We start from the raw sequence: 10,830 nt of genomic DNA on the forward strand, positions 1-10,830 counted from the left end.
TAGTATTATTACTATTATTATTATTAGCCCCCTATTATTATATATAAGATGGTAAAAGTCGCGCGAAACTTATAAAAAAATAAGAAAACGTACCTTAAGAGCCGGAGATAATCCTAAAAACTTAAATATCTTCTATAAAAAGGAATAAAAGTTAGAATAAGAAAGCGACGCGAGATAGGGCCGGGGCTAATAGGAAATATACTATTAATAGTAATAGATATTCTTAAAGAAGTAAAAAGAAATAAAACTATAAAGGTAATAGCGAAGGTGGTATTATTAGTATAAATAAGTTATATAATTAGGGAAGGAATATTATAAGGACCCCCTTGTAACGAAAGGAAAGTCCGTAGACTTTAGTTAAGGAAAAGATATTATAGAAAAGGCTTGATAGCTTAGTATCGTAGAGTGATCGTAGTATATTCGTTAACTAAGCGCTGACTTTAAACTAAGACTTTAACTTAAGGGATTAAACTGATCTCTTAACGTACGCATAGAGATAGGTTCGGATCGTTGGTCCGTGCGCGGTTATCGGTCCGACTATATGCCGATGGGTCTGCGATTATCTTGTTATACTGCCCCCCCCCCCTTGATAAGTCTAGTCCCGTAGACTTATATTATCGTGATGCCTTTAATTACGTGTTTATCGCGATTAATTATATCTATCTGGTTCTATACGAGCCCTTATTAAAACCCGTAGGAAAAAGAGTGGCCGCTCTTTTATTTACCTGCCTATTAGCGTTCTATCGCCGACTATATGCCTTATGATTTATCCGAGTGTTGCTATAGAAACTCCGCGATACTTATTATTACCTATGGTTATCTAACCTTTCGCGGATATTATGCCTAGCCTTAGGTAACCGTTCGGCGATAAGTATATAGTTCCTTACGTGACTTTTCCTTATAGCTCCTAATTCTCCTCCTATAACTATCTTTAGTTATTACTATAATCGCTAACCGTATAGCGATTATTTTATTTATCTTAATTCTATTATTATTATCAATATTATTATCGCTAATTTATCGCCGCTATATCGTCGGTTAATTTATAGGTTATTATGGCTCTCTAAGAGCTTTAATATAATACCGATAACGGATAGGAGTTTGTTATTAGGGATAAAGCTCCCTGTTTATTTTATGTGTCCCGGCTAGACGTTTATATTAGCGTCGATTACTTTAATAAGGCTAGTAATAGCACCGGCGCTAGCTATTATATCGCCTACGCCCGCGGCTATTAGAAATACGTTATTATAGGTTCGCCGATCCTTTAGCGTTTTCCTTATACTAATTAGTTATTAGATTCCGGATTTCCTGCTAGGCGCTGCTTAGTTACTATAGAATAGCAGTAAGCGCGTTTATATAGTAGATGATAATTTAACGCTAATAGCTTAGCGCCGCGCCTATAAGCGTATTTCTAAGGCCTATAAGTGGTTCCGCGTGGTTATAGACTATGGTAAGAAGAAGCTTACCGTTAAGGATATGAGTTCATTTTCCAGTCGCTGATTATTCGGCTATATTCCTAACGGTTAGTAGTCGTAGATACTAGTTTTAGACGAGATCTTATTTTTATATTCTATAATAACGGTTAATTTTATGCACCGTCTTAGTTATAGTAATAACACCTAAGCGTTAGCGTTACTGGACTAAACCCGTCCCCTTTATAAGGGCGATCTCCGCGACGTTAAGTCGCTTATCTTTTTTATTAAGGATTTAGCGATAAACGGTTACTGCCTGTTTAACCGCGAGGACCGCCTTTAAGGTTTTAAGGCGTTTTTATCTTTGGATAGACTCGTTAACCTTTTAGCGGCCGTTAATAATCCTAGACGCCCTGCCCTGGCTTACCGTTTTGCTGGGTATTTAGCGGCTACTTATTATAGCCACGCCTTTGCCGATAGCGATAATAATCCTTTTACTAATAGCTTTAACGAGGCCGTCGCGCCTGCCTTTTATCCCGCTATGGTTTATCCCCGCCGCCCTGCTTATCGCCGATCTTCCGCCGTTTTATTAGCTACTACTCCCGGCCTTTCTAGCGATACTAAGTATACGCCGCCGGCGTTTACCTTTTCTAATAAGGAGGATATCCTTTATTATTATATTCGTATACCTTACCGCTATACGCCCGCTACTTAGCCGGCCCCCGCTAATAATAACGATATCGTGACCGCTAATATTAGTAATAAGACCGATTTTTATAGTTTTAGTGACTAATTTTTTTTTATTTGCTAAGTATTTACTAGTAATAATAGCCTAAAATAGCGTTAAACTTTATTCTAATAGTTTAGGATATTTTTAGGCTAGTCGGGGCTTAACCCCGTTTATTTAGTTATTATAAGGAAAGGTTATTATAACCTGTAATTAAGTTCTTATTTTTATATCCGATAACCCTTCGGCGCCTTATACTATCTTATAGTCGTCCTACTTTTTATATATATGCTTTTTATACTTCTAGTACCTTTTCCGGATCCCTGGAGCGTTCTTTAGGTGGTCCTCTGGTTCCTAGGTATTATATTTTACCGGCTAGCCTACTTACTTTATAAGATAGAACGTTTTCCTTTGTTTTTTTTTATAATTAACGATATCTTCTACCTCCTACTTATCTTACTCCTCCTCTAGAAGCGGGAGATCCTTCGCTAATAGCTCTACGGCTACTCGGTCTTTCTATGGTTTTAATAAGGATACTAGGAATATATCGTGTATCCTCGTATACTATATAGGAAGGCGAACCCTATATGCCTGCTCGCCGATTCTCTTAGTTACCTATACCCGAATATATTATAGTGCTAGCTTTAACCCTTAGCGGAATCGGAAGTTTTTTATAGATAGTCTAGTTAGTAGCGTTTATTATAGTGCCGAGCCTAGTGCTTTATAGCACGCGCCTAATAGTCGCGGACCTTCCGCCGAACCTCCGCTAACTTTTTAATACGTTCTTAAACGCCCTATACCCGGGTATCGTCCCTAGGTCGAATATATTCCACTATATATAGATAGTACCCGTATAACGCTTCGTATAGCGAGATACTAAATAAGGAATACTCGCTATTATTATAGGCGAACCCTGCTTTTAATAACTAAATAGGCTATTACGTCGTCGCGTTACCGGCGATTATTCGTAGGTACTTAATTAGGAACTAATATATTTATTCTATCTAACTATCCGTTTACGGATAGTATATAGTGGATAGTCGCTAAGTATTCGCCCGCTTATAGCAGAACTCTATCTAAAACTAACTAGTAAATAGCTTATCCCGGTCTGTTACTATGCCCTCCGGGCTACCGAATCGGTATTTAATTTCCCTATATAGTAGCGCCGCTAGTTAGGGTGCTATTAGGTCTTTCCGCGTAGGAATAAACAGAGCGTACTTTATATACCGGTCGACGATTACTAGGATAGCGTTATACGTTTACCCGTCGGCCCCTTTTATAGGCGGTAGACCCGTAATAAAATCCATACTAATCTCTTAGAACGGATACGTAGGTAACGGCAGCGGCTATAGCTAACCGTACGGCTTATATTATAGTACCTATACTCCTTAACACGCCGAATATACGGCGATATAATCGCGAACGTCCGCCGCTAAGTCCACCTAGTAGATCTTTCTTAAGATTAGCTTAAGCGTTTTATTCGCTCCTATATACCTAGCTCTAGGGTTATAGTGGTGCTATCGTAGGACCTCCACCCTTAGGGCGCCCTATATAGGCAGTACTAATCGTCCCTTAAATAATAGTATATCCTTTTCTTTAAGAGAGTACCCCGCTTTTTTTCCGGTCCTTTAGCGAATATTCTTAATTAAGGATATATAATCCGGGTTAGTAGTCTATAGCCCTTTAACTAGATCTTTTAGTTCCTCGCTAATAATACGTAACCTGCCGTTTTATTCCTAGCTAGCTCTTAGGTTATAAAACGTAGCATATACTAATCCGGTATTATAGTAACCCTAGCCTTATTAGCCTCGGGTATTAGCGATATTTTATCGGCGACCCTTCGCTAGGTAGTTACTTTACGCCTTATATCTTATATTTAGGAGCGGGTAATAGTAGCGATAATAACACGCCGGGTGTCGTCGATAAGACGCAGAGGTCGTAGCCCTTTTCCGTCCTTATCTTTTAAGCTAGGCAGGGCTCCCTCCTATAGAGTCTATGCCCGTTTATGTTTACTAGGCCTATATTCGGGTAGCGTTACCTAAGCGGCTTAAACGTATACGATCTTTACCGCGTTACTTATTAGGGTAAGATAGATACTCGTGATACGTTAACGAATACTTATTAGGAGGTCGCTAACTAGTTATAACCTTCACAATAAGGTAGGAAGCACGTTATTATACGGCGTTTCGTCTATTATATAATCCGGCCGTCTTAATAGGCCGTCTACCGGGTTTATCTTACCTAGGCGGTATTAAACCTTAAACTCGAATAATAATAATGGGTATACTTATTTAGCGACCCTTCCGTGAAGGTCCCGGGCCGGCGTGTTTAGTACGCCTTTAAGCGCCTAATAGTCTATTAGTATAGTAAATACCTACCCTATACCCTTAAGATAGTAACGCTAATACTCGAGGCTTTTTATTATAGCTAATAGCTCCTGCTATCCTATACCTTATCGTTACTTTATCTTAGAGAGCTTCCGCGAGAAGTAGGCGACTAGTCGCTATCTAGTCTTATACTTCTGACTTAGGATCCCGGAAATAGCCTTATTCAAGGTATCCGTCTTAATCCTTATATCTAGCACTGGATTCTAGTACCGTAGAATAGTCGCCGACCCGAAGGCGACCTTTAGTAACTTAAACGCCCCCTTAGCGTTATCCGGGAACTTAAAAGGTCCTTTCTTTTTACCCGCCTAAGTACCTTTTAATAGCGTAGTTAGCGGCGTGGTAACTCTAGAGTATCCCTTAATAAACCTCCTATAGAAGTTAGTAAAACCGAGGAAAACTTAGATATCCCGGAAGGACTCGGGCGCTAGCTACTCGGCGACTATACGCACACGTTCCGGATTTATCGCGATGCCTTCGCGGGTTATTATAAACCCTAAGAAGTCTACTCGGTTATAGTAGAATTCGTACTTTAATAGCTTCGCGTATAGCTAGGCCCTACGAAGCCGATCTAAGACCTTTTTTAGGTCCTTTATATGCCACTCCCTTAACGTGGAATATATAAGGATATTATTTAGGTAAGCGATATAATATATATCTAGTAAACCGGCGAGTGCTTAGTAAATATACGCCTAGAAGGTAGCCGGAGTATTTATTAGCCCGAATAGTATAACCGTATACTTATAATAGCCGTATCGTATTCTAAACGCCGTCTTTTAGCGGTCCTCCTTCTTAATCCAGATCCTATAATAGGTATCTTAGATATCCACCTTAGAAAAGTATTTAGCCGTGGCAAGCCTATCTAATAGCTTACCGATTAGGGCTAAAGGGTACCTATTCTTAATCGTTATCGCGTTTAACCCTTAATAATCGATATAGAGTCGTAAGCTACTATCCTTTTTAGGTATAAATAATACCGGTAAGCCTATAGAGCTTATTAACTATTAGATACGACCGCTTATTATCCTTTCGGCGATATACTTTGTTAGCTCCTTTAGCTAGGCTTAAGATAAGGGATATAACGGCCTAAACGGCGGTTCCTTCTTATCTTATAAGTCGATTATATATTCGGCGTCTCTTAGTAAGGGCGGCTCCTTTATAGCCTGCTCTAAGAATACGTCCTGGTAGTTAGCGATTTCTAGCGGTAGCTTAACGATTACTCCGTATATCACCTTATCGTTATCCATAGACGGAATAGTTATATCCGGCGTCCCTGGTGCGATAGTAATAGCGGCAGCGATATATATAACGTACGCCTTCGCGCGCTTTTTAATAACCTCGCGAGCCTATAGCTCAGGGTCTATAATTAAGATCGGCCCGTAGACGAATATTCGGCGAGCCGTATTAATTATAATACCTTTCTAACCTATACTATTATTCGAGAGTAGTAATTATCCGGTACCCTTAGGTCGATCCGTATATAGGAAGACCCTTTTTAGTAGGCGTGGCCGTCCTTCTGCGTCTAGCAGATAAAAAGCTAAGTCGTACGCTCCGCGAACCCTTGCCAGGCTACTATTAAAGCCTTTAATTTCTAGAGTCTTAACCTTTAGAAGCGGTTTTAACCCTAGGCGTTCTACTAACGCTAGGCTAATAATATCTACCTGCGTATAGGTATTTAAGTCCACGCTAAACTTAATTTCCTTTCTATAACGGATCACTATTACTATAGACCTTACTACCTTATTAACTACGATTACCGGCCGGTTATTAGGCGTAGGTTTAGCCTCCCCGTCTACGCCGACTTATTTCCTGATAAATAGAGTTCCCTAACCCGAATATCGTTATCGAGGTCGTTATATATAGCGTGTATATTACTAACGCGGGCGCGACTTTTTACCGCCTTATCGTTAGCCGTTATCCGCCGTTCCTTATTACTATAATAGTCCTTAGAACAGTAACCCTTTTTGCTATAATTATAGTACTTACCCGTAAAGGCACGCGTGCTAGGCTATGCTTATAAGGGCTCTAGGCCTAAGCCCGATGCCTTTTAACCCGTTAGGGGCGCCCCCTTCGAGTCTTTACCTGGCTTAGCGGGCGTACGCCGACTAGTCGCCGGAGTATTTACCCGGCTTAAGCGACTATCCGAACGCTGGAAGTTCGATAAGGTCCTTTTACGGCCGGTATCCGATCGCTTACTATTCGCCTGCTTAATGGGGCTTATATCCTAGAATAGCTACGCCTCTTAAGCTAGCGTCACGGCCTTATCTAGTTTAGTTCTCTGCTTTTATATCTTATCCTTAATATATAGGGGTAGCCGACTAAAATAGTCGTAGGTATACTCTTCGCTTCCGCTTATCTCCTGGCCTAATAGCCTATACAGGTTATCTTACCGTTTAAATAGTTTTATCGGCGTTATATCGCCGGTTATTCGTAGCTTACGAAGTTCCTTATAGTAATAGTACCGTTATATATCCCGAGATAGATACTCTTACAGAATAAACGCCGTAAAGTTATCCTAATTCGGGTTAGTAATTTTCCTGGTATAGTGCCTTTAGGATATCTAGAAGGTATATTCGAGCTTTATTAAAGCCTATTCGATCTAGTATAGCACTAGGGTATTAGGCCTAAACTGGTTCCTAGCCTTAATCGCTGCTAATTAATCGTCGATTTTTATAACCGTAGATAACTCTTTAATTAGCTTATAATTATATACTAGCGGTTTTTCGTAATCGCGCCGGGGCGCCGGTTATTCGGCGAGCTTCTTTATAATTACTCGGTTAATCTCGCTCTGCTACTAGAGATACTACGAAAATATCGTAATTAACGCCTTTTGCGTTAACGTCGAGGGGCTAGCGACGGATCGCCGATCGACCTACGAACCACTATCTTTAGGACCGAGCGTAACCGGTATATCTATAGACCCTTTATTTTTATCCGGTCCCTGCTCGGGTACCGTCGTTATTAATTTCGGTATAACGGGCGCCTGCTCGGCGTCCTTATTAGCTCCCCCCGGGGGGATACTCGTTCCTTAAGTCCTTCTTAGTGGTATTTTTGGCCTGACTACCTTAAAGGTGTAGAAGTTAAAGAATTATAACGAAAGGAAAGTCCGTAGATTTTAGTTAAGGAAAAGATATTATAGAAAAGGCTCGATAGCTTAGTATCGCAGAGTGATCGTAGTATATTCGTTAACTAAGCGCTGACTTTAAACTAAGACTTTAACTTAAGGGATTAAACTAATCCCTTAATGTACGTATAGAGATAGGTTCGGATCGTTGGTCCGTGCGCGGCTATCGGTCCGACTATATGCCGATGGGTCTGCGATTATCTCGTTATACCCCTTTATAAAAGGAACGACTACGCTACCCGGTTATAAGTAATAATACTGCCCTTATTTAGAACTTTAATTGATTATATAACTATAAAGAGGATCGCCGCGAGTACCCTTTCGCGAATAAAATAAACTATAAAGGGTTATTTAGAAGGAAAAGAGTTATGAAAGGTCGTTATTTAATTAATCAAGAGTTATTATTTAATTAAATAATAACGCTTTATTAACCTATACCGAAAGCTAACGACTTATTAAAGGGAGGAGGGAGGTAATATTACGGGTTAACCCCGTGGATATAATCCGGTAAGCATCGGATCTTCCGACTAATAATATTACGTACCCGGTGGGTCGCCGCGATATTATATTTAGGTTATAGGCACTTATAGAGATTTCTCCTTTTCCTCCTTTTCTCCTTAGCTTTAGATAATTTAATTATTCGGCCTTAGTTTATAAACAACTCATAACGAGCCGCTTACATCACTGGATTCTAATAGGGTAGAATAGTCGCTATACCAAACGCGACCTTTAATGGCTCGAACGCCCGCTTAGGGCTATCTGGAAACTCGAAGAGTCCCTTATTGTTAGCTGCGTAACTGCCTTTTAGTGATATAGTTAACGGTGTTATTACTATAGCATATCTCTTGCTAAACTTCTTATAGTAATTAGTAAAACCGAGGAAGACTTAGATATTATAGAATAACTCCGGCGCCGGCTATTCGGCGACTATATATATATATATATATATATATATATATTCCGGGTTAATTATAATACCCTCGCGGGTTACTATAAACCTTAAGAAATCCACTAACTTACGGTAAAACTTATACGTTAAGAGTTTTATATATAGCTAGGCCCTATAAAGCCGATCCAAAACTCTTTTTAGGTCCTTTATATACTATTCCTTTAATATAGGATATATAAGGATATCGTGAAGGTAAGTGATATACTATATATCTAGTAGACTAATAAGCCCTTAGTAAATATACGCTTAGAAAGTGGATAGAGTATTTGTTAGCCTAAATAGTATAACTGTATACTTATAATCACTATACCGTATTCTAAACGCCGTCTTTTAGCGGTCCTCCTTCTTAATCTGGATCCTCTAATAGGTATCTCGGATATCTACCTTCGAAAAGTATTTCATTTCGGTAAGCCTAATTAATAGCTCGCGGACTAGGGGTAGAGGGTACTTAATCTTAATCGTTATACCGTTTAAACCTCGAATAATTAACGTAGAGTTTCAAGCTACTATCCTTCTTAGGCATAAATAGCACCGGTAAGCCTACTAGGCTTATCGACTATTAGATATAACCGCCTATTATCCCTTTAGCGATAGACTTCTTTAGCCCCTTTAGCTAGGCTTAAGATAAGGGATATAACAGCCATAATAGCGGCTCCTTCCCGTCTTATAAGTTAATCGTATATTCGGTGTCCTTTAATAAGGGCGGCTCCTTCGTGGCCTACTCCGAAAACACGTCCTAGTAGTCAGCGATTTCCGGCAGTAGTTCGACGACTAGTCTGTATAGCTATAACCATATATTGTTTATTTTGACTTAGATATTATACTTATGATTATTATGATTATTACTTATTATGAGTATAATATCAACACCCCCCCGTAAGCTGACTCTTATATAATAAGTGCAGCTTAGTCATGTTATAGTTATGGTTATATTATAGCTCAGTAATCCTAGTCTATCTAGACTAGAATACATAGAGGAAAAATTTGGAAAAACCTCTTCTTTTTAATACAAGGAAAATTTGAAAAACCCTTGTTATTATTATAGTATATTATTCAAAGGAAAATTCAGAAAAACCTTTGATATCTAGGAAAACCCGAAGGTAAAAAGTCTACTTATATCCCCTTGTAAAGAACTAAGAATACTAAGTATTAAAACCTAGTATTTTAATTCTTTAATATTATTATAAGGCGGCAAATCATACTCGGGCAACGTATCGTCCTTATAACCTAGGTTTATATAACCGCAAAGGGTATTATAAGTCTCTTTTGCTAAACCTTTAGTTATTATATCAGCTATATTAAATTTCGTATTCATATATACGATTTTTATTTGTATTATTATGTAGCTGTTGCCTGCAGTACTGATACTGCCTGTCGATATGCTTTACCCGTTTATGAAATTCAGGGTTTTCGGCGAGCTTCTTTGCACTCTTACTATCTATTAAACTAGTAAGAATCTCGAGAGTTTTATTATTATTATTATTATTATTATTATTATTATTATTATTATTATTATTATTATTATTATTATTATTATTATTATTATTATTATTATTATTATTATTATTATTATTATTATTATTGCCTCTTGTATTAGAATCTAGACCTAGATTCTGTAGTATATCTTTGTATAAATTATAAAGATAGATTCCTTCTTTAGAAGCTGCTGTGAGAGCTATATATTCGGCCTCTATTATTAATAAAGTAACGACTTTTTGTTTAGTTAAGGTCTAACTAACGGGGTTATTTACTCTCACGCAGTAAATATATCCTAAAGTCGAGGTTCTATCTTCGATTATATCTGAAAAGCTGGCATCAGAATAACCGTAAATACTAAGGTCTTTTTTATTACAGTTATATAAAAGACCGATATTAGGATATGTATTTATATAAGCCCAGATTCGATTTAACGCAGTAAAGTGTTCTTGCGAGGGATTACTCATATAGCGAGAACACTGGTTAACTGCGTACGTTATATCTGGTCTTGAATGCAAGACTAGATATAATAAAGCCCCGATTTCCTGTTGGTATTTATTTATATTATTAGTTAACGCTTATTCAGGATTTAGTACTAGGACCTTCTTATGTATATAAGGGGTATTAACCCTTTTCAGACTTCGTTTATTATACCTTTCGAGTATCTTATTAGTATAAGGCAACTGACTTATAGAAAGAGTCTTATTATCTTTATTTATATTTATTATATGGCCTAGAAAGGAATTTATTTCACCTAA

Source organism: Sodiomyces alcalophilus, assembly GCF_042370955.1.
Source record: "Sodiomyces alcalophilus JCM 7366 unplaced genomic scaffold ACRALscaffold_5, whole genome shotgun sequence".
Lineage (NCBI taxonomy): Eukaryota > Fungi > Ascomycota > Sordariomycetes > Glomerellales > Plectosphaerellaceae > Sodiomyces > Sodiomyces alcalophilus.